This window comes from Pleurodeles waltl, chromosome 1_1, assembly GCF_031143425.1.
Source record: "Pleurodeles waltl isolate 20211129_DDA chromosome 1_1, aPleWal1.hap1.20221129, whole genome shotgun sequence".
NCBI classification, from domain to species: domain Eukaryota; kingdom Metazoa; phylum Chordata; class Amphibia; order Caudata; family Salamandridae; genus Pleurodeles; species Pleurodeles waltl.
This window is the reverse complement of record NC_090436.1, coordinates 877,169,084-877,194,664: the sequence shown is the minus strand read 5'-3', so window position 1 is coordinate 877,194,664 and position 25,581 is coordinate 877,169,084.

Sequence of the window (25,581 nt, the reverse complement as noted above, 5' to 3'; positions counted from 1 at the left end):
AGGCAGTTTGGCAGTACCCAGGTTCTGTGCTAGAGACCCGGGGGATCCTCGAATTGTCCCCCCAATGCCAGAATGGCATTGGGGTGACAATTCCATGATCTTAGACATGTTACATGGCCATGTTCGGAGTTACCATTGTGACGCTGTACATAGGTAGTGACCTATATATAGTGCACGCGTGTAATGGTGTCCCCGCACTCACAAAGTCCGGGGAATTTGCCCTGAACGATGTGGGGGCACCTTGGCTAGTGCCAGGGTGCCCACACACTAAGTAACTTTGCACCCAACCTTCACCAGGTGAAGGTTAGCCATATAGGTGACTTATAAGTTACTTAAGTGCAGTGGTAAATGGCTGTGAAATAACGTGGACGTTATTTCACTCAGGCTGCAATGGCAGGCCTGTGTAAGAATTGTCAGAGCTGCCTATGGGTGGCAAAAGAAATGCTGCAGCCCATAGGGATCTCCTGGAACCCCAATACCCTGGGTACCTCAGTACCATATACTAGGGAATTATATGGGTGTACCAGTATGCCAATGTGAATTGGTAAATTTAGTCACTAGCCTGTTAGTGACAAATTTGGAAAGCAGAGAGAGCATAACCACTGAGGTTCTGGTTAGCAGAGCCTCAGTGAGACAGTTAGGCATCACACAGGGAACACATACAGGGCACATACTTATGAGCACTGGGGCTCTGCCTGGCAGGGTCCCAGTGACACATAGACTAAAACAACATATATACAGTGAAATATGGGGGTAACATGCCAGGCAAGATGGTACTTTCCTACATGGCGGTAAATCAGCTGTCTAGCGCCTATGCAGACACCCTTGTGCCATGGCGCAAGTATGCCTACATGTTGGGGGTGATTGTTTATGTGCAGAAAGGGACACCTTCCTGCACATAAACAATCATTAATGGTGACTTGCTCCTTCAATGTGTGCTGCTGGTAAGTATTTTTTCTTCAAGTTTAGTGAAGCAATATTTTCATATTATTTAAAAAAAAATTAACCATATTTTGCCAAACAAACAATAAGGTTACTTTTCAAGTATGTTAGTGGGCAAATTATGTATGGATCATATTTTGTGGTAGTTAATTTTCTTGGGGTGTAGTGATCAACGTGATAAATCTGGTTGATACTAAACAGGATTCCTTTTGATCAGTGCAAGTGAAACAAGATGTTCATTCTAGTAATGGCCTCCTTTCATGTGTCATCTTCATGACCTTGTTGGGTTTTAGTTGAGTTTTGTTTTTGAATTCTTTACAAAGATTAGGATCTGTTTTCATTTTACTTGGTGGGCTATCATAATTGGATAGAAATCGGAAGAAAAAACATAGGCCCTCATTATGACAGTGGCGGTAAAAAACGCCTACCGTGACGGCCGCCAAAAGACCGTCGCCTTGGCTTCCAGCCGACCACCATATTATTCCGGCTACGATCATGGCGGTAAGGTGGCACTGCTGCCAGCAGCAGCTCCACGCCAGTAGACCACCGCAGACCGTATCATGACCCATGACATGGCCTGGCGGTGTTCTGCTGGTGGACACTGCTGTTGGCAGCAGCGCCCCGTCTCCTGCCAGAGGACCCCCTTCAAGCAGGTAAGTCGGGTGGTCTGACAGGGGACGGGGGTGTGTGTGTGGGGGGGGTGAGTGTATGTTTCTGTGGGTGTGTGGCATGTGGAATGCGTGTGTGCATGAATGGATGTGAGTGTGCGTGTATGTTGTGTTGTGTGCATGCATGTGTGCGTGTATGTATGTCAGTGTGTGTGGATGTGTATGTGAATGGCTTTATGGATGCATGGGTGAATGTGGGTTTGTGTGTGTGTATGCGTGTGTATGCGTGTGTATGTTGGTGCGTGAAGGTGTGTGTATGTCATGGGGGGCTGGAGTGGGAGGGTGGGGGAGAACTCTCGGGAGGGGCAGAGGGGTGGGGGAGACCCATATTAGTGACAGGGAAGGAATTCCCTGGCACTGATATTGCCTACTGCCATGATTTTCGTGGCGTATGGAAGCCACTAAAACTACAGCGGTAGGCGGAGTCATAATCACGCAGGTGGGACAGTGACGGCCACCTGGCTGGACACTGAAGTCTCCAGTCTGGCGGCTGTCACCGCCTTGGTGGATGGAGTGGTACATTGGCGGTTTGGCCTGTTGGCAGTACTTTTCTCCAAAATACCCCTGACCGCCGGGGTCATAATGAGGGCCATACTGAGATCTCACAAGATTTGGAGATGTACAGCCATTTTGCATCTCATGTTATGTTAAGTTCATGCCTTCAGTGCTTGAGCTTGAGACTTTCTAGCCTGCAGAGCTTTTTGATAACAAACTACCTCGGTTTGGGGGAGTCAAGGGTGGATGCAGCTGGGTTACATTTAGAAATCTTTCGTGGGAGGTCTGACACACTGAGTTTAAAGTCATTTGGAAGGCTAGTCCATAGTTAGGAAATATGCATGCACTTAAGTGGTAGAGTAAGTCTTTGTAGACGTGTACCAAGCAAAGTAAAGCACGTTAAGCCAGATTTAAAAAACATGCACCAAACAAAGTAAACAAAAGTTTCAAAGCGCATATAGAGTGAGTTGGAAGTATTAGACCTGGTATCCTTGGCATGGTTTCCCCTTTCTTTTTTGCCTCTGCTTCCTATATTTCACGGAATCATGTAAAGGAAGTGTGTGCATCTCACATACCATGTTTAGTGGTCTAATTTATAAATCACTTGTTGCATAACTAACACCAACTGTGTGTTCCACTTCTGCTACAGGTAACCTTGCCATCCCCAACATGGATAGGACACTGGAGACAGACTCTACCCCTCTGGATGAAGGCCCCAGTGAGGAAAATAGACCTGGATGTCTGGACACTGAGTGTGAAGCTGGCCCATCAGGGACACCTGGTCAGTCAACAACTGTTAGCCTCACCCTGCCCACACCGAGTCCTCCCAGCCCTGTTGCAACTACTTCACCAGCATCCATTCGCCCCTAAACCTGTGTCCCAAGGACAGTCTCTTCCATTGTGTGCCCCCAATACAGGTACCTGAATCTCCTAATGTCACTCCTGACAATGATAGTCCTGCCAGCAGTACGAGTGGGCCCACTATGCCAGGGGCACCGGTACAGGGGGCTAGGGTGAATGGGAGTGATGGTGTGAGCCAGAGGATGGGGACTATAAGGGGCATATTTATACTCTGTTTGCTCCGAATGTGCGTCAAAAATGTTGACGCACATTCGGCGCAAACTGTGCACCATATTTAAACTTTGACGCTTGAGCCCGCAGACGTCAAAATTCCTCTGTATGTGTCATTTTTTGGATGCGGGAAACAGCCTTGCGTTAATGACATGCAAGGTAGGCGTTCCCGCCCAAAAAATGACTTTAAGGCCTGTGCGCCTTATTTATACTCCACCGTCATTTTGACGCACAGGAGGGGGCAGGCCTTAAAAAATGGCGCACAGCCTGATGATGTGCCCAGAGGTGCCCTTCCCTGCCCCCAGGGACACCCCCTGCCACCCTCGCCCACCCCCGGAGGACACCCATGGATGGGGGGACCCATCCCAGGTAAGTACAGGTAAGTTGAGGTAAGTTTTTTTTTTTTTTTTTTAAAGTGGCATTGGGGGGCCTAATTTGCCCCCCCCCACATGCCACTGTGCCCAATGATAGAAGTCCCCTGGGCACGGCCATTGGGCAATGGGACATGACTCCTGTCTTTTCTAAGACAGGAGTCATTTCAATGACGGTTGTGCATCAAAAAATGGCGCAAGTCCGGTTTGAGGCATGATTTTTGCCTCAAACCTGACTTGCACCTTTTTTTGACGCACAACCCCCATTTTCCCCTATGCTGGCGCTACCTGGTTTGAGTCTTTTTTTTTTTTACTCTGACCAGTCCGCAGCGCTGGCTAACATCATTTCTTAAATAAGGCGCCCGCATGGTGCGTAGGAATGGCATTAGCCGGCGGTAAAGATTTTGACGCAAACCAGCGCCAGCGCTGGTTTGCGCCAGAAAGTATAAATATGGGCCTAAGTGACACAACTGACCAGGTGACCATCTCCCATGTTCTGGGAGCCTACCAAAATTCCCAAGGCATGATGGGCCAGGTCCTGATCATGATGGGGGAGATCAGACAGCTGCGGAGGGACAACCACCAGGAAGCAATGCAGCAGTGGTAGGCCAAAACATTGCCATTCTGGATTTCATTGCTGGAGTGCTGAAGGACATCAACACTGCACTGAGTAGATTTGGCACCCAAAATCAGCCTCTTCCACAAGCCATGAGACATCAGACCCCTTGACATCTGAAGCTGCAAGTGAAATTGAGGCCCTGCCAGGGGAACGGAATGCCTCAGACAGCCCACCCTCTATAGCAGAAGAACCCCACCACAAACGTGGATGTCTACCCAGACATCCAGGAGGAGCAGATGCCAAGACGAAACCCACTGCCAGGATGTGAACCTTTCCTGATTGGTTCTCCTTGTGTGTGACTGATACACCCTGTTGACTGTTTTGATACCTAACTCCATTTTCCTATAGTGCAAGGGCACTGGACTTGTGTTTCCAAATGGTGTAGCTACTACCCTGATGATTTCATCCACCTTTACTGTTAACTTTATTTCATTTCACTGTCAATTCACTCATTTTGTTGTTCACACCCCAATAAATACCACTTAATCACAGATCCCGTGAAAGTGTCATGCATCAAACATATACAACTGTATGACAACTATTATACCATAATGTTCCTCACACATGTACTGGACAACCAGAATACATAATGTATTGGGAGTGTAACATACACATGACACAAGTGACCTGTATTGTACATCTCTACATTTTTATTTGGAGCATGGCAATCAGCACATTGTGAAGTCGTGTTGTTGACTTCAGTTTTTCAGCTTAGGTATCATTCACTACCAATCCACAGAATACAGTCATTAGGGACAAGTCAGTGTATCACCATCCCAGGAGGCAGACAGATTGGATCAACGTATCATCAGCTAAATCCTTATCACATACCTCATCCTCCCAAATGACCATACCCCATGAAACAGGCAGAGGTCAGTACTAATCTCCCCAGCCATGGACCCTTCCACTTACCATGGTCATGTATCTGTAGGCTTGCTACTCACCTATGTCAGTCTTAAGACACATGCACATTTGTTTGCAATGAGGAAACACACTGACAGCTATGCACACATTAGGTCACATACAACACAAACCATAATGATGGTAGAGTGTCTGGATACCACATTATGATGTGTTAGACACAAATAAACACACACATGCCACCATGTGAGCCACGTCCAATACCAAACAGGTCAATTTTGTGGAAAAGGACACCCCCAACCACTGTCCTGCCAGTCTGGGCATAGAATTCACACACTACAAATCTGATGCAAAACAGTACCTGGTCTAATCCATGTCCACTGCTCATGTCAGTCTGCAAATGTCATCTGCCTGTGACACTGTCTGACAATGCCAAATGAAGATGAGCCAAAAAGCCAATCTGCACATCTGTGATTGGCAAAGATAATGTGTACGCCAGAGTGGAACACAAACATCACATTGTCTAATCATAACTTCAAAAGTGACTTAGAATGTGCATTTTCTGAACAGTAGCCTGTACATAACAGTTCTGTACACAACTCGAAGTAACATTCAACATGCATATCTGAGTCATGAACTTTGGAGCCACCTTAGACCACACTGATGGTGGTAAAAAGAACATTACATGGCACGCATTACCTCAACATTACCCAGTGGAATCTCATTTGTAACATCACATCACATACCTTGAGTCTATTAAAGTACTGATTGATGACATCTGCCCTGATGTCTCCAGCTTCATCCTCATCATGCTCATCCTTACTTGGTATATCTGCATTTCCACCCACGGGATCTGCTGGCTCCCCCTCATCTGGTATGAATGGTATCTGGCATCTCAGGGTAAGGTTGTGGAGCATGCAGCAGGCAACAATTATTTGACATACCTTGTAGGGTGAGTAGAGAAGGTCTCCTCCAAATTTGTTTAGGCAGAGAAAACTTGCCTTCAGGAGCCCCATAGTCTGCTCTAAAACAAACCTTGCCAATCCGAGGGCCTCATTTAAGCGGACTTTCCCTGGTGTGGTGGTTAACTCACTGGTGTCAATAACCAAGGACAGTTTAGGTAGCCAGAGTCGCCTGTAAGGAATAGTTACACCAATCTAAACTTTAATCCTTGACATCCACATATTTAGTAGCTGGAAAAAAGGTACAGACACATGAGATACATGACTTACCAACCAGTCAGGCCCTCTCTGTTTATAGTTGTGTCATCAGCAGTGGGATATTGCTGTTCTACATGATGAAGGAATCATGGACTGATCCTGGATACCTTGCACACACTTGTGAAACATAGAGGTCAGACAAACAGACTACTTGGACGTTTATAGAGTGAAGTTTTTCCTGTTCCTGTATACTTGTTCATTTGCACTTTAAGGAACCAAGGCTACATGGGTGCCATCTATTGCTCCAGTCACATGTGGAATGTGTCCCAAAGCATAGAAATCTTCCTTCGCATGGGCCAAATCCTCACTTTGGGGAAATCTGATGTAGCTGTCCAGGTGTTTGAACAATGCAGACAGTACAGCCTTAAAAAACAGACTGAACATGGGCTGAGATATCCCTGCAGTTAGGATCACTGTATTCTGAAAGGACCCAGGAAGTGCAGCACTGACATGGCTTGAAAGATGGGAGGTATGCAAGTGGGATTGAGAATGGCAGGCATGAGATCTGGCTCCAACTGATGACAGAGATCCATAATTGCATGCCTATCCAGATGATATATATTTGAATTAGATGGCACGCCTCTGTGGCCTGCGGTTCTGCTTGTGGACTGTGCACTGGAGGTTGACTTGCTCTCCTCAGGCCAGGTTAACTATGTGGGACAACACCAGAATGTATGTGAATGACTCAATTCATATATCATAAGTATGATCACAACAACGCCACACATATATCTGAATCATGTCACATGAAACTGAATAAGTGGGATTCAGCACATAGTGAGCCAAAATATGAAAGTGTACCGGATTCTAATCCCCTTAACTCACACATGTACTCTACATGGAGATACATATCGCTGGCAGTGAAAGTTACATCAACCCTGTAGACATGTAACATAGTATTTGCACCTATACCATCTTCAGATTGTCATTAGTATGGTGACAACACTGTTTAATGTACATAACCCACAATACCTCTTTTCACTTCCTCTACTAAAGACATGCACATTAATACTTGTAACCAGTAAGCCTGCACTTCACACATTGTCATAGATATGAGATTTTACTAAATGACACAACTTTCATTACTACTTCATACATATTTGAGCCCTAAAATGACAGCTGCCTGACCTACTGTACTGAACATCAGGAAGTGACCTGACTCTGCAAACGGATGTTGTAATGGCGGTAGGTGGTTGAAACCGCAGTGTACATTGCCATTGGAACACATTGCTGCCTTTGGCGGACTTGGGCTACTGGCGACATCCGCCAGCAGTGACAGTCCTGTACGTGGTGGACGTGACCGACATCTTCTGAACAAATCTCTCACTTGACTCCTGACACTGCTTCCAGGAAGGCCTCCACAACCTGAGCGGCTGTGTACTGCCTCTGGAAGCAATCATACCACATCCTTCAGGTGAGATTGCCCCTGCCTTCACTCTGGAAGAGCTGGGCAAGCTTGTGGAGGAGGTCCTTCCTCTGCATGAACAGCTATATGGTGCACCAGAGGAGCAGATGAGTCCATTACAATACCAATGGATGGAAGCTTGAGTGTATGATGAGGTAGATGAAATGTGCATGAATGAAGGATTGAGCTATCATGTGTGGGAAGATGGTTATGTGCTCATGTGCATAGAAAGACTGTTACCCCTGATACACAGTAGGTAGTGTGTGATATATGTACCCTAATCCACATATGTACATTATAGCATTTACATCTACGTAGGTGTGACAAATAATTGTAGAGATGTATCATTTTAAGTTTAAGGACATACTTGTGTTCTGGTCCTATGGTTCTAGCCAAAACCTGGTACTGAGTATGCATGTTGTATGCCAGACTCCACACATGGCCTGACTGAAGAGGGTAACTTGAGAAAGAGTTTGAAGTGTGAGGAATGGTATGCTTGGCAACTTGCACAAACTTGATGGTCAGCCTACTTGTTTTTGGGATGGAGCATGTGCACATGACTGTCTCCTCTCATCTGTGCCATCCATGCAGGCCAACTCCCATCAGAAAAAGGGGATCTGGCAAGCCCTCGCCAAGAAAGTGTGGACCCTGGGGGTCCACGGCTGACAGAGCACCCACTGTCGAAAGTGGTGGAAGGACCTGAGACACTGGGTCCCCAAGTCCGCTGAGGTGGGCCCAGCTGGGGCTGGGGATGTCCTCCCAAGGACGAAGGGGTGCCTGTTGGACCTACACACCCCCAATGACCCACATATTGGCTGTGGCCTACCCTAAGTTGGATGGGCATTTGAGGGCAGCACTGCAGCCACAAGGGGGTGAGTTCTGACTAAACCCATTTCCATTCCTTTGGAAGGTCAGTGTATGATGTGAAAGACTGTAAGCTGTGACAATGTGGTAAGTGCAAAAGGTAAAATGTATCCTAGGAATATATGTGGAGTCCTCAACATTGGTACATAGGTGTGCACATTGTTTTGTGTATAGGGAAATATTACTCAACTATGTCATCCCTACTGGATAGTAGCAATTGATGATGCACATGTGACTGTGTCATACGTATACCACTATACTGCTCTTAGTACCCTGTTGATTGTTCCTTGCCACCTACTGATCCATACTCCCAATATCCTGATGGTAAGTTGTCCTGGTCTTTGCCCTCTGTCCATTCAAATGCCCCTTGATCCGATTCATCTCTATGTGCAACATTGATTCGGACCAGGTGAGTAGATGCCTAATATTCCTGAGGTTTCCAAACTCCTACTGCAACCCATATATGTGATATGAGAGCCAGAATACTAGTACCACGTGCATGTTCTTTGGATGGCAAGAGGCTACACAGCAATATCCTCTTCCAATGTGTTATAGGCCTTCTAAATAGGGTAATTGGTACAATCTGAACTAGTATTTTGCCAACATCATGTGTACATTGTGTAGTGAATCCTATTTTGTTTTAATGGCAAACAGGAGTTAGCTTAGCCTTTGGCTTGCAGACTCGTGCCCCAGTCACCTAGTGACTTTTACCCCACTTAGCTTGCTCTGTTTTAGCGCATTTATTTAATTAAATCTTGTAAGATGGCTGCCTTGTTTTTAGTTAGGCTCATGTTTTAGTTTTGCGTTATCAGTGCCACCGTGCTAAGAAGTCAATATCAAGCGACAAAGATTAACAAACGGTAGGTGTTCACATTAGGTACTTTCTCTCTTCACGCCTTTCGAGGGAATTGTTTATATAAATTACTGTCCCAAGCATGTCTTGTTAGCTATTGTTTGGGAACAGACCTAAGTCAGGGGTCCAAGCAGATCTGTATAAATACTCCTCACTTAGACAGATAGTCAGAGGGATTCTGACCAGATGCCATCGCTGCTATAGATACTGCACATTGCCTTGACGCTGACCCAGTCTTTGTGTCCCTATGGAGTCTAAGCTAGAGACCTCATTCCAAGGTAACGAGGGTTGGGGGCTCTTCTCATGTACATTATTGGCAGATTAGGTTTATCATACCTAGCTCTCTTTTCGGTTAGATGTTATTAGGTACATGACATTAGGGTATTAGGACTCATTTGACATCTCATGTCATTTCATGAAATTGGAAGATTGTGTTCATTATTCTAATCATTGCATCCCATGCAACTTACTGCAGGTTGCAGTTTTGTTAAATAAAACCTATTGAAACCTTACTGCATCTTCTTCATTGCTTGTGTCTGATTGAGACATGTCATTCATGTGAAAAAGGGGTAATCTCCGTTTAACCACGACTTTCCCTGAGATGTCACACTCAAGTCCATGCATAAAGGCTGCCACAAATCACCTTTTACTGTTTGGGATTTTGGTGAGGTCCTGATTGTGAGCCAGGAGGGTTGGGACAACAGTTGCGATTTGTTGTAGGACTGGGATAGTCACCTACAAACATGAGTACTGTCATCCTTAAACCAGTAGTCTTGCCTAGAGCAGGAGTCAAACTATGATAATTGTTAGGTTCAGACATATATCAACATTTTGATGAAACTTCAAAATACTTAAGCTTGCTATTGTGGATATGTTTCGAAGGCTTTTAATATGGAATCCTATAGTTTGTACTGACTGAATTGTGTTGCAGATGTGGTATTTCATCTTCACATGTTGTTGGAATGGTATGCTTAGTCAGTCATTTGGCTTCTCTTAAGGTGTATGTCTGTATCATGTTAAGCTCAGAAGTGTGTTGTGGCATCATAATGTTCTTATACACATGGAAGATTGCACATGTCTGAAGTGTGGATAGTGATGTTGCCCCTTGAATAATGGGTTATTGATGTTGCCAATCATCATGATTAGTTGTACTGTATGTGGCCTTCGTGCACATGAAAGGTGTACATTGTATTTAAGGTGATGGTATGGTACCTGGCCTTGTCTGTGGTTAACTCCTATGGGCTACGTTCGCCCCTATAAGTGTACATGCCTTTGTTTACAGGTGGAGAAGGACTTAGATGAATAGCTCTACAAAGTATGTATCATCCTTTCCTACATGAGTATTGGGCCATGTGTTGGTGACATGTGTTTAGACTCTATCATACTCCAATGATTGAAAAGGCAGGTATAGTTGTTGTGTGTTTGCAAATGAAAGTTGTGAAGGTTGTGGACTCTGTGACATGAATAGGTTTTGGCTTGTATGCAGCATGCTGTCTTGTGTTTGGCACATGATGTGGTTCCTTTCCTGGTACATTACATCAGCTACAAATGTCGATGTGTGCGGATTCTGTGTATGTGATATGTTGAACTGGATGTTAGCACTATTTCCCATTGCTTGGATGTTGGCTGACCTCTTGCTGTGGATAGGGACTTAGATTCATGTTGGCAAATCTGGTTGGCATGGAATGGTTTTTGTGATTGCCCTACTTATGTGATAGTATAGTAGGTATGCAATAGGTGGCTAAGCTGGTGTGTGACATTGTTGTAATGTAGGTGTATAGGTGGTATCTAATTGTGATATGATGTTGGCACTAAGCTGGTTCTACCTGAGAGTGTAGTACAAGTGGTGTAATGTGTTTGATGTGTACAGTATGATGTTAGTGGTTGTAAAGAATATGATGACCCTACCTCTTTTTCTGTTTTCCAGCATCAGCATTGGCAGGCAAAGGAGACAGGGCACAGCCGAGTGGGGAAGCTGCTGGACATGGTACCTCAAGTCATGATACCACCGACTCCAAAGGACCCAGTGGCATGAAGGGGAAGGGAGTGCCACTGGGGAGGCAGGATCAAGTTCATCAACTTCAGAATCCTCCTCCAGTGGACTCTCCCTGGCGGTGGGGGATCCATCTGGGACCACCCTAGCACCATCTCTGTCTGCCACCCCCTTTTCTACCACAACTCTCCCTGTAGATCCCCACCCAGTTACCCGTACCCGCTCAACCAAAAGGGTGGGAGTCTCTTTTGCCACAGGCACCTCTGCCCTAACCTCTGTTAGCCCTGTTGCCCTCAATGAGTAGGCTATTGACCTCCTGAGGTCGATCTCTGTGGGGCAATCGGCCATTGTGGATGTCCTCCAGGGACTTGCAACTCAAATCGAACAGAGAGCCTTTGGCCTCCACTCTGATGGCAGCCAGTCACCCTTTGTCTACAGTACCCCCTTCACCTTCCTCTTCCCAATGCCAAACCCCTCTTCCCAGACCCAGCCAAATCACACAATAGACAGGCATGCATCCACCTCAACATCCAAGGGGAGCTCAGACAGACATAAGCACCACAAGACACACCACCGGCATGCACACAAGCAAATTCATATGCTCACACAGCAACAGTCACAACTTGCCCTGACACCCCACCACCCCCAGCATCACAGACAGCACACCTAACACACCTTCAGACACCACACCAATATTCACTGATCCAGCAACTACACCTATCCTACCCACAAATAGCACCACAGCAGACCCTCAGACATCCATCCCAGTCACCACACCCGCAGACACCACAACCACTGACACTCCTACCATACCTGCAGTCACCACCCCAACAGACAGTCACCAACCCACCACAGCATCCCCCAGCACCTCCACCCCCCTCATCCCAAGATGCATAAACACCCTCACTAGCCTACCCAACAAACACCCAGCACCCACAAGCATACCTCACACAAACATGCACCCAAGACATTCACCTCTTACAACCACTCCCTCTCCCTCCACACGCAAACCCCTTTGCCATGACCGTCCCTGTGTGTCAACAAAATCCTTCCTTTTGGAGTTTTCCCTACTCCTCTTCCCCGGTGAGAACCCTAAACACTTAGCTTCCCTCCCCAAGTCCGTCCTTTCCACCTCCAAGGCCTCCCCCACAAGTACCCATGTCCCTCCCCATGCCAAGAAGTCTACCCCTCCCAAAAAAAATCAACTCTCCCCTAATCCTAAGCCTAAACCCCCCTCGAAAGCCACATTCCAAAGGCCCCACTCCCAAACTGAAGCCCAAGCCACCCCTCTGCTACCATCTCCCTGATAATCCCTGAGGTGCCTGCCCCCTTAATGTCCCTACCTGTGGAGGTTACATGGCAGTCACGAGTCAAGTTCGGGGCCCAATATGTGCACTGTGTGCATTCAAGAAAGGCCTCTTGCCTTTGATTTTTCAATTTCAGATTTCATAATTTATTTGAAACCAACCCGTTGTTGGTTGAGTGGTTACATCTTTGTAATGCATTTCTTTTCCTAGTATAGAGTTGTTCCTGTCTGACACTGGTTGTGTGTTAGTGTTTGTGTGTGTGGTGCTTGTGCTACCTGTATTGTTTGGGCAGTATGTGAGGCTGTGTGCTGTGCTTTTTTTCCACAGTGATAGTGTGTGTGTTGTGTTATGGGCATTTGTCTGTTCAACACATTTTGTTGTCATGTTTGTGTTCACATGTGTTTATTGGTGTGCTGTGTGCCTTGGTGTGTTTTGACAGGGTGTGTGCTTAGTGTATGGTATGATAGGATGTGCTGTGATGTGTATGGTTGTGTGTGTTTGTTGCCTGACGGTTGTAGGTTGTGTTGTATGTGTGAAGTGTCGCTGGATAGTGTCTATAGTGGATGCTTGCCAACGTATTGGTATGGTTGTAGTATTGTTGTGACGTATTGTGATGTTGTGTATTATTGTGTGTAACTGGGCCTGTGCTGTGTTTCCCTGCGTGTGTGTTTTTGACGTGTGTGTGTGTGTGTTTGTGTTGGCTGTACTGTGTGTACTGTGTATGAGCGGGTGTTTGTAGCTGTATGTGAGTGTGCATGTCAGTGTGTAGTAGCTTGTTGTTGTCGCCTTCACAACCCCTCCCCGATGGTATATTGTGTGAGTATACATGCATTGACAAAATACAACAGTTACAGGTAAGTGTGTGTACTTACGGTTCCTGTTGTCCTCGTCAGAAAAGATTTTGTTGTCTTTGTGAGAGCAGCGGGATGATGTGTAGTTCTGGTTCCATAGCGGCTCCGGGCGAGTATTGCTTCCTGAAGGTGAGTGTCTCCTTTTATGCAGTTCGTTCCTGCCTGGGTTTCCGCGGTGGGGCGACTGCGGTGGAAACACTGGTGGTGTGCTGCCTCGTGATCTGTCTGGTGGTAACAGGGTATCCGGCGGCCTGCAGGTGCCTTCCGTTGTCCGTTGTGGTCTGACCGCAATGGTGGTGCAGGCGGTGCTTGGCTGTATTCTGTTGGGAATACCACCATGGTCATAATTTGGCGGTCTTCTCCGCCAGCCTGTCGGTGGTACGACCACCACCTCCAACATTGCTGCTGCTCTCCGGTCCTTGCTGTATGTGTAGAACTTTCCCACCTCTTGAAGCCTCCGAACGAGGTAACCTGAAAGCAAGACACCAACCCAGCGACCCCTGCCTGGCAGCCCCTTGAAAACTCTGGGGTTCATTCTAAGTTTGGCGGGCGGCGGGCGGCGCCCGCCAAACTTACGCCGCCAAAAGACCGCGGGGGCCATTCAGACTTTCCCGCTGGGCCGCCGGGCGCCCGCCAAGAGAGCGCCCGCCGGCCCAGCGGGAAAGGCCCTGCAACACAGAAGCCGGCTCTGAATGGAGCCGGCGGTGTTGCAGGGGTGCGACGGGTGCAGTTGCACCCGTCGCGATTTTCACTGTCTGCTATGCAGACAGTGAAAATCATGCTGGGGCCCTGTTAGGGGACCCCAGGACACCCGTTCCCGCCATCCTGTTTCTGGCGGTGAAAACCGCCACAAACAGGCTGGCGGGAAGGGGGTCGGAATCCCCATGGCGGCGCTACTTGCAGCGCCGCCATGGAGGATTCTCCCAGCCGGGGCCGGCTGGGCGACCGCGGCTTTACAGCCGCGGTCGGAATACCACATGAAGCACCGCCAGCCTGTTGGCGGTGCTTCCGTGGACAGCCACCCTGGCGGTCTATGACCGCCAGGGTTGGAATGAGGGCCTCTGTGTCTTGGACCTGCTGCCTCGAGGCCTGATTCCCTGAGGCACCTGTAGTAGCGGCACAAGAGGGCTGCTGCCATGGTGGAAAAAGGAGCCTATGCTCCCCACGCCTGGAGCACATGGATGCTGCGGGACCATTCACCATCCACGCCACCGAAGGATTCCAGGAGCTGCTCTAAGCCTCCTCTGCACCATGGGCAGCTGAGGGTTTGCCTTCCGGAACCACGTGCTGGTGAGCCATTCTGTAATACATGTAATAGGATCACCATCACATTTTACCCTCCCCTCATGGGCTCGAGTATTGCTGCATTCTTGGCAAGTGTGAGGGCCAACCCAACACCTCGCATCCGCTTTACTGACTGGAAACACTTTGTCACTCTGCTTTTTGGTCTAGAGACTCTCCCCTAATACCAAGGGGCACAGGGACCATGAGTACGACCGAGTCAGTGGCTAAAACCCATAATGAACAGACTCATCCTACTCACTAATTTAATTTATTCACCTCTATGTAACGCTTGACTAATTTATTGGATTTTTGTCACTTTAGTCTTAATTTGATCAGATAAATACTATTTATTTTTCTAACTTTGGTGTTGAGTTGTTCTTTTGTGGTGTCTTACACTGTGTTACTGTATTTAAGCATTGCACAAATACTTTCCACATTGCATTCTAAGTTAAGCCTGCCTGCTCTGTGCCAAGCTACCAGGGGGTGAGCACAGGTTAATTTAGGTTGTGTATCTGACTTGCCCTGACTAGGATTGTGGTTCCTACTTGGACAATGTGGATACCTCTTCCAAATAGAGACCAAAATTCTAACATCTGGTATCTCTGCAGAAGTTTGCAGCTCTGTTACTAGATCAGGAATAAGACGCTTAGGATCTAGCAACTAATTTAAGCCTCCAGTTATTAGGAGCTCAGCATTTACTGACCATAAAAGTATGTTCTAATAGTACAGTTTGTACCATTGGTTTTCACAGTATGTAGATGTTATATACCAATAGAGACAGAAGATGAGTAACCCCTTGCAAATTTAGTTTAGTTACCAATACAGAATTTGATTCAACAGGTAATATTACATTGGCGTATTCCAGATATGTGGTTATTGGAGTTACTAACTTACTTGTTAGTCGGCCTTTCTTAGATAGTTTTACTGCTGGTTAACTCCAAGACATACAATTTAAAAGAACAATCTCTTTCTTTACCTATGATTCCCGTAAACATATGTCATACTCTTGTACAAACTTTAATACCTCTGTGTTAGTTTTTATTTTGTTTTTTTATTCACCAGTTGCCATGTCTTTGTCTGTTGCTATGACAGGCAGGCGAGAGTCAATTGGGTGATGTTTTACTCATTCCCTATAGAATGAAGGGCTAGGCAGGGATGTCCCCTCTCTCTATTTCTCTTCACTCTGGCCTTCAGACCCTTGGCAGAGTGGATCAGGAAAGATGCACAATGCAAGTTTTTAGTTTGCCGAGTGCAAGAGAGGATGGAGTGTTGTTGTACATGGTTGATTTTCTTTCTTTCCTATGAAATCCAGCAGTCTCCTTCCAAAGACTGATCCAGATGCCCAAGATCTATTGAGAGGCATTGGGCTAGTTAGTGAAATGGAATAAATCCACCTATATTCAAATCTCAGGGCAGCTGCCACAACTAGATTTGTGTGCTCTGATTCAAATTGTAATAGATCAATTACAATATCTGAGGATCATGGTTACCCGAGATAGACAGTTGGTCTGGGATCTGAACATTGCCCCTTTGCTGAAACATACTCAGGAGGAGCTGGAGTGCTGATCCATGTTATCCATTTAATTGATGAGCAGGGTGGCATTGTATGTAATAGTTGTGCTTCATCATTTTTATATGTGCTAGAGAATTATCCTTCCACCCAAATTCTTTGCAGGACTACAGGCCTTGGTTAAAAAAATCCTGTGTGTGGGAAAGCTTCCCAGGGTCTCCTTTAGGAAGTGCTCTCAACCAATACAGGAGGGTGATCTAGGAGTGCTTGACCTTAGGCTCGGCTACTGAGCAGCCTATGTGGTATTTTCGAGGATGGGCAGAACTCGACGTTTGTCCTGGAACTAGAGATCCTAAAGAAAATTGGGATCCAACATCTCTTATATAGTGTCCCTCACCTATTCTTTCACACATCACTAGAGTCCCAGTTCTTTGTTGGCGAGATGCCCTGAGGCCTATTAACTGATTGAATTGATTGACCCAGCAGACTATGCTAAAATGTGAGACACTGTTGCCTGGGTTTAGGCCATGAGACTCGATAGGGATTAGAAACTTAGGGGATATCTGGGTGGTAAATCACATCAAGTACTTTGAACGACTGGCAGCGAAGTTTGAGTGGCAGAAATCACAACTTGACAGGTATCTGCAAATCGTCATGTGCAGGTAGGAGCTGAAGGGGGTTCCTGACTTTAATCTGTTGGAGACCAGCTGGTTCTGGAGCCATTGGGCTATAAGGTAATATCTAAACTCTATAGATACTTAATTCTTAACACCCCCTAACCCACTTATAGAGACGTGTGCAGCTGGTGAGCAGAATGTGTTGGAGATATGAAGAATGATGAATAACAAGAGGCTAAAATGGTGCCTACTACGTTGGCAATATCCCCTAATTTCAGAATGATTCAATTTAACTATTTTCATAGATTCTACTGTAGCCCAGAAAGGATTTGGAAAATGGACTGAATGAGCAGTCCTCCACTTTATATCATGTGATCTGGGAGGGCCTGCCCATCCAGACGTACAGGCAGAGAATACACAATTTATTGACAGAGTTTGTAGGCACCTTGCCTGAACCAGGGTAGCAAAACTGGTGAACAGGAAAGGCTGGACCTACACGAGGGCAAACAGAGAATAACAGCATGGGTAATTTTATTGGTAGCTAAAAGGGATATAGTGCGATATTGGCAAAGTGATAATTCCCCCAAGTAAGGGATTGAAATAGAGAAATGGATTATTGCACAGCCGAGGAAAACATAGTATATAAATGGGAATTGTGATTCTATACATTAGATATGGGGCTTATAGCTATTTAACCAGTTACAATGCTAGTTGATTCAGGTGATTTAACATATGGAGGGCCAGTACATGGTAGTACACACACAAAACATTAAAGCCCTCATTATGACATTGCCGGTAAGTGCCGCTTACCGCCATGCTGACTGCCGCCAACATACCGCAACTGCGGCGGTATACTGCTACGCGTATTATGACCCACACATAGAAATTCACCACTAAACAGACACACACAAGTCCGCCAGACCAAAGGTCAGTGATAAAATGGCGGTACCGAAACCCACACGCCCACAGCATTATGAACCATGAATCACCACAGTGGACATTCAACCGTGGTAAACCATTGGCAGTACAGACCGCCGCGCTCAAAATACACACACACATACAAAACAACACCACATTGGACAAATCAAACTACACACACCTGACACACATACGCACCCACACACCCACAACACTATAAAACACACACCCACAATACCCACAACCCTTTACGACTTAAAAAAAATCTACAACTGAGAGACAGAGGCACCAAGAGCACCCACAGAACCAGAGCCACATAACACCATCACCCATACACCATCCATGCACCTCACAGCACACACCCCAACACATCACCCCACACAACCTCACACACAACACACACACTACTCCCATGGCACCACAAAGACATCCCAGGTTCTCAGAGGAGGAGCTAAGGGTCATGGTGGAGGAAATAATCCGGGTAGAGCCACAGCCATTAGGATCACAGTTGCAGCAGACGTCCATTGCTAGGAAGATGGAGCTATAGCGGAGAGTCGTTGACAGGGTCAACGCCGTGGGACAGCACCCCAGAACAAGGGATGACATCAGGAAGAGGTGGAAAGACCTACGGGGGAAGCTTCGTTTCGTGGTAGCAAGACACCAGATAGCTGTACAGAGGACTGGTGGTGGACCCCTACCTCCTTCCCCATAACTAACAACATGGGAGGAGCAAGTCTTGGCGATCATGCATCCTGACGGCCTGGCAGGAGTACCAGGAGGAATGGACTCTGGTGAGTCAAATCTTTAACACTTTATCCCCCCCTACCTGCATGCCATCACAAACTCCTACCCCTACCCTCACCCCCATCACTCCACCACCTCACATATACCCCACCATCACAACCCACCCATCCCAATACCAAGCCCTGCATGCAACATCAATGCATGGACCCACATCACAGACCTGCATGGACCCCCATCACCACAGCATGCACACTAGTGACAATCACTTAGCCAACCAAATCACAACTCAAACAAGCCAAAGATGCCTTGGCCACAACAACCATAGAGGGAAACATGCCCATGCACAAGATGTCACACGCAGAAACAATAACACTGCATTTACATCCCCACGGGATCCCCACACAACGTCACTGGAGAGGAGGTGCCAGAAACATCCAGTCCCCCCACAGAAGAGGCCCACAGTGATGACAGCAGCTCTGCATGCCTAGATCAGGATGACCAACCTGGCCCATCAGGGACCTCTGGACAGTCGGTGACCCAGCCACAGTCCCAAACCACCACAGAGCCTCCCCCCTCAGGAAACACCACCACCGCACCCACCCAGTGGGCCCATCCCTCTGTCCCCAGGACATGTCACTCAGCAGTGTGTCCACCACTACAGGGACCTCAGGCAACCCCACAAACCCAAGACAATCAGGGACCTGGGGTCAGTGGTAGTGGGCACACGGTTCAGGGGACAGAGGCACAGGACAACAGGGAAGCTGGGAGGACCGCTGTGCGACAGGGGGAGGACAGGCCAAGGGAACTGACTCTCCACGAGGCACTCACCAACATATTGGGAGCATACCATCATTCCCAGGAGACCATGGCCCAGATACTGGCCAAGCTGCAGGTGACCCAGTGGCTGCAGGAGGGACAGTACCTGAGGATCAGGGAGGACCTGAGAGACATCCACACCACCCTGGTCACCATTGCAGGGTTGCTGGCAGACATGGCCAACACCATGAGGGAGGCAGTGGCACACCAATCGACCCCTGACACTAGCCACACCGATGAACAGCCCTCCACCTCCACTGACACTAGTGGACAGGAGGCCCCGCCACTGGAAACAACAGGCCACCAGGGCCCTTCCTCCTGCAGAAGGAGAACCACCACGCAAAAGGTCCCTGTGATCCAGGCAGAAGCCAGAGAACATTGCCAAGACCCCCGCCAGGAAATAAGACTCCCCTGAATGTCACCCTTGTGTCCCACTATGTCACCTTGTCCACCTTGAACTGCTATTGCTCCACTTCCTATGCCCCCTTGGACAATGCACCTGTGATACAAGTAGACTGTACTCTATCCTGGACAATCCTCCACCATCAACCCAGCCCATTGCAATACCCCCTCAACTTATTATCACAGAAATAAACACCCTTGGAACTAATACAAGTATGGAGACTGTCAATTGATTGAAATATGTATTAGTTTAACAAGCTTTACACATTGCAATTCAAATGTACAGTTACATATACATAGGTATGACCTGTAGTGGGCAACAGTAAACACACCAGGAGCCAGAGTGGGACACAGATATCTGAAAATAGAGATGCCAAAGAGTACAGTAAGTGGCCATAGAATTAGGAAAATCAGGCTGCCATGTACAATGTCCAACACAAAACAGCAATGAAAGGTGAAGTTACAGTGTCTTACCTGTGTGTCACTGGAAGTACTGTTGAATTATAGTAGTTCTGTTGTCCACATCCTCTTCCTCTGCCTCCTCTTCGACACTGTCCACAGGCTCCACCGCTGCCACATGACCATCTCCAGCCTCATCTTCCTCCAGAAAAGGCACCTGGCATCTCAAGGCCAGGTTGTGCAACATGCAACATGCAACGATGATCTGGCACACCTTCTTGGGTGAGTAGTACAGGGATCCATCTGTCAGATGGAGGCATAGGAATCTGGCCTTCAGTAGGCAAAAGGTGCGCTCAATGATCAATCAATCAAGGATTTATAGAGTGCACTAATCACCCGTTAGGGTCTCAAGGCGCTGGGGGGGGTGGAGATACTGGTCGTAGAGCCATGTCTTGAGGCGTTTCCTGAATGTCAAGAGGTCTTGGGTCTGGCGAAGGTGGAGCAGTAGGGAGTTCTAAGTCTTGGCGGCTAGGTGAGAGAAGGATCTTCCTCCGGCGGTGGTGCGGCGGATGAGGGGGATGGAGGCGAGGGCGAGGCTGGCGGAACGAAGATTGCGGGTGGGGGTGTGGAAGGTGAGTCTGTCGTTCCTTGTTCACCCATGTGCCTCATTGTAACGTTCCTCTGCCCTTGTCCTGGCATTCCTCACTGGGGTCAGTAGCCATGAGAGGTTGGGGTAACCAGAATCACCTGCAAATATCGAGGGATACCGGTTAGCCAGACTGTCAACCTTAGGGCCAACCCCACACCCATATACCTACATCAACTATGTGGGGACCATGGGCTCACGTATTAGCCACACCCTGTGCTTCTGGAGTTGAGACATCACATATGGGATGCTGCTATTCCTCAAGATAAAGGCATCATGCACAGAGCCAGGATACTTTGCATTGACATGGGAGATGTACTGGTCTACCAAACACATCATCAGCACATTCAGAGAGTGAGAGCTCTTTCGATTTCTGAAAACCTGTGCATTTCTCCGGGGTGGGACAAAGCCAATGTGTGTACTATCAATAGCACCAATGATGTTGGGGATATGTCCTATTGCATAGAAGTCAGCCTTCACTGTGGCCAAATCCTCCACCTGGAGGAATACGATGTAGCTGCACATGTGTTTCATCAGGGCAGACAACACTCTGGTCAGCACGTTTGAGAACATTGGCTGTGACATCCTTAATGCCATGGCCATTGTCACTTGGAAGGAACCACTTGCCAAGAAATGGAGCACTGACAGGACCTGCACTAGAGGGGGGATACCTGTGGGGTGGCGGATAGCTGAAATCAGGTCTGGCTCCAATTGGGCACACAGCTCTTGGATTGTGGCCCTATCAAGTCTGTACTTTGGGATAATGTGCCTGTCCTCCATTGTTGCCAGGTCCACCAGGGGTCTGTTCAGGGGGGTATGTCTCCATCTCCTATTCATCCTCAGTGGTAGAACTCTAAGGTGAAACACAGTGAGCAGATGGTCATATTCAAACATAAACTCATATTAATATGCCTTTCTTTTTTTACAGAAACAGTATGTGAACATGTAGGTCTGTTGATGTGACTATGGGGGTCATTCTAACTCTGGCGGACGGCGGAGGCCGCCCGCCAGAGTTCCCCCTCCAGAATACCGCACCGCGGTCAGAAGACCGCTGCGGTTATTCTGTGTTTCCCGCTGGGCTGGCGGGCGACCGCCAGGAGGCGCCCGCCAGCCCAGCGGGAAACCCCTTCCCACGAGGAAGCCGGCTCCGAATGGAGCCGGCGGAGTGGGAAGGTGCGCCGGGTGCAGTTGCACCCGTCGCGAATTTCAGTGTCTGCACAGCAGACACTGAAATTCTTTGTGGGGCCCTCTTACGGGGGCCCCACAACACCCCATACCGCCATCCTGTTCCTGGCGGGCGAACTGCCAGGAACAGGATGGCGGTATGGGGTGTCTGAATCCCCATGGCGGCGCAGCAAGCTGCGCCGCCATGGAGGATTCAGCAGGGCAGCGGAAAACCGGCGGGAGACCGCCGGTTTTCCTCTTCTGACCGCAGCCAAACCGCCGCGGTCAGAATGCCCTGCGGGGCACCGCCAGCCTGTTGGCGGTGCTCCCGCCGACCCTGGCCCCGGCGGTCAAGGACCGCTGGGGTCAGAATGAGGCCCTATGTCTGCTGTGACGCAGTTAGGAGCCATGGCCTTTGACCCCTTGAAATGACAGCTGCCTGACCTGTGAGGAGGGACAAGTGGAAATGAGGTAACTCCGCTGGCGTTGTGCACCGTTGCGGGAGGCGGTCGACAACCACTGTGCAACATTGCATTGGTTATCATTGGGGCATCTGGGTTCCAGGAGCCAATGGTAATGTAAACCGGTGGTAACGGTATGCACTGCCACGGACATGACCGCCATTTTCTATCTGTTCACTCACTTGCTACCTGACCTTCAGCAGGAGAGGACCTACACTTCAAGTGCTGCTGTGATCTGTGTCTGGAAGTGACCGTGGCTCGAGTGTCTGGGGAAAGGGCCCCTGCCTTCACTTCGGAGGAGTTGGAGAGACTGGTGGATGGGGTCCTACCCCAGTACTGTTTACTTTATGGTCCTCCAGACCAACAGGTGAGTACACTTTGAGCACCATGCGTGGGGCATGAATTTATGGAGTGCTGTGTGTGTAAACCTCGTGTAGGGGGGGCTGAGGGGTCTTGGGCTGAGTGCTGCATATTCGGTGGGCAATGTCTGTGCGTAAGGGGATGGGAGGGATGTGTTGGGCCATGAGTATAACTGTCCAGACGGTATGAATAATACCTTTTCTGCTGTATCTTTTTCTGCAGGTCAGCGCCCATAAGAAAAAGGGTATTTGGTGTTCCACCGCCAAGGAGGTGCGGACCCTTGGGGTCTTTGACAGGCAGAGCACCCATTGCCGCAAACAATGGGAGGACCTGCTCTGCTGGGCAAGGAAGACGGCAGAGCCCCAGCTGGGGCTAGCCTCCCAATGATGAAGGGGTGCCCATCGTACCCTGACCCCCCCTGATGTTCCGCATCCTGGTGGTGGCCTATCCGGAGTTGGATGGGCGCTTGGAGGCATCACAGCAGCCACAAGGGGATGAGTACAGATTCAGAATCATGACTTTGTACGCGCTGAGGTGTTACCTGGGTGGGGGATGTGGGCTGTGGGTGCCCCTAGGCCAGGGCGAACATGGCAGGGCAGGTTCCATGATGGGCAAGCTCAGATGCACTCCAATCCCAATTATGCTAGTGGGCATCTACTACTGGGCAGAGTACTGTGGGTTTCAGGTGTGCAGCTAATGGCGTTAGGCATTGTACCTCATGGCCTGGTGACTAGCATTGTAACTGGTAGTGCATGGCCTAGCGCATAGGGCTGTTCCCTGTGAGTTGTGTACGCCAACGGTAGTGTTGTTGCTGGCATTGACCAAGTGTATCCTCTGTCTCCCCCCCTTTTTGTTTTGTCACCCTGTCCTTGTGTGCATTAGCATCATCTGGCAGAGGAGCAGAGGCACCGGCGATGGAGGAAGCTGCATCCCACATAGGCCTGGATGCTGAATCCACCAACGGTGAGGGCACCAGTGGGATGGAGGGCGAGGCGAGCACCACAACGGAGATAGGATGGAACAGTACCAACAGCGACACCTCCTCGGATGGAAGCTCCCTGCGGTAGCGGACACCTCTGTGCCCACCCCAACTACAGGTACAGCCGCCACCCCCATACCAGCACCGCCCTCCCAGTAGCCCCTCAGCAAGTTTCCCGTGCCGGCTCACCCAGGAGGGTGGGCCTCTCCTTCACCCCATGCACCTCAGGCCCTGCCCCAGCCAGCCCTGCTGCCCTCAGTGAGAAGGCTATTGACATCCTGAGATCCCTCTCTGTTGGGCAGTCAACCATACTGAATGCCATCCAGGGTCTAACAGACAACAATCAAATGCATACCTGGAGGGCATTCACTCTGGCGTGGCGGCCCAAGAGAGATGTTCCAGGCTCTGGCCACCTCACTGATGGCAGCCATTGTCCTTGTCTCTAGCCTCACCCCTCCAACTTCCTTTACCCAGTCCCAATCCCCTCAACCCCAGCCTGTCCCAAGCACACCTTCAGACCTGCATGCACCCAAATTAACACACAGAAGTGGCTCAGGCAAACACAAGCACCACATTTCATCCCAAGGCACTCACACAATCACCATCCAGATGCAGACACACCAACATCCTCTGCCTCCACTGTGTCCCCCTCCTCCTCGTCGTCCACCTCCCTCCCAGTAGCGTCTCCACTCACACCTGCATGCACTAAATCCTCATCCACTACCTCCATCACCAGCACACCTATCACAACACGCCCCTCACTGGCATTCACCGCCCTTGCACATGTTCCCTGTGTCCTCTCCCACTGTGTCTGTGCCCCCTCCTCCCAAAGTACACAAACGCAAGCACTCAGACACCCAATAGCCACCCACCTCACAACAGCATCCAGCCCATGCACCTGCACCCAAACACAGCAGACTGACACCTCCTACAACCACTTCCTCTTCCTCCACACCCAAACCTTCACCCTCTTCCCGTCCCAGTGTCCCTAAGAAGCTTTTCCTCGCCAACATTGATCTATTCAATCCCCCTCCCCCACCGCTGTCCTTCACTTTGGGCCAGGGTGGCCAGAACCCAGCCTAGCACCTCAGCCACCACTCCACGGTCACTGTAGTTTCGGCAGCTACTGCAGGTGTGAGAGGCCAGCAAGGGGAAGGAGGCACCACCAGCCAGCAAGGGCAGGAAGTGGACACCAGCTGCCAAGGGCAGGAAGGGGACAACAGCTGCCAAGGCCAATGTCAAAGGAACTGACGCCGCAGGCAGGATGGATCTGGTGCCTGGGCTGGACCAGCATCTGGGCAAACAACACTAGCCATGGCACTTCAGACGTCCCAGGCTGCAGGGGAAGGGCTGGAGCCTCCCCCCACCACTGACAGCACCGCCACCTGCACCGCCACCTGCACCGCCGCCAGCACAGCCATCTCCACTGCCAACAGCACCACTGGCAGCAGCAGCAGCCTCAGTGGGCAGCCGTCCGAGGCTGCAGGGGAAGGGCTGGAGCCTCCCCCACCACTGACAGCACCGCCACCTGCACTGCAACTGCCATCCACTGAGCAGCTGTCACCATCAGCGAACAGTGTGTAGTCGTGACTACATGGGCTGCAGTGTATCCTGGCCCTTGCAACACCTGTAGGTGTGACACCCAGGTGAGAGACTGTGACCTTGCACCATCCGGATGAAGCACACTGGGTACAAAGCCCCCTTCAGAACCAGTGGAAGAAGCCATCCACTCACCCCCCTCCTTGCCAGGATGAATTACTC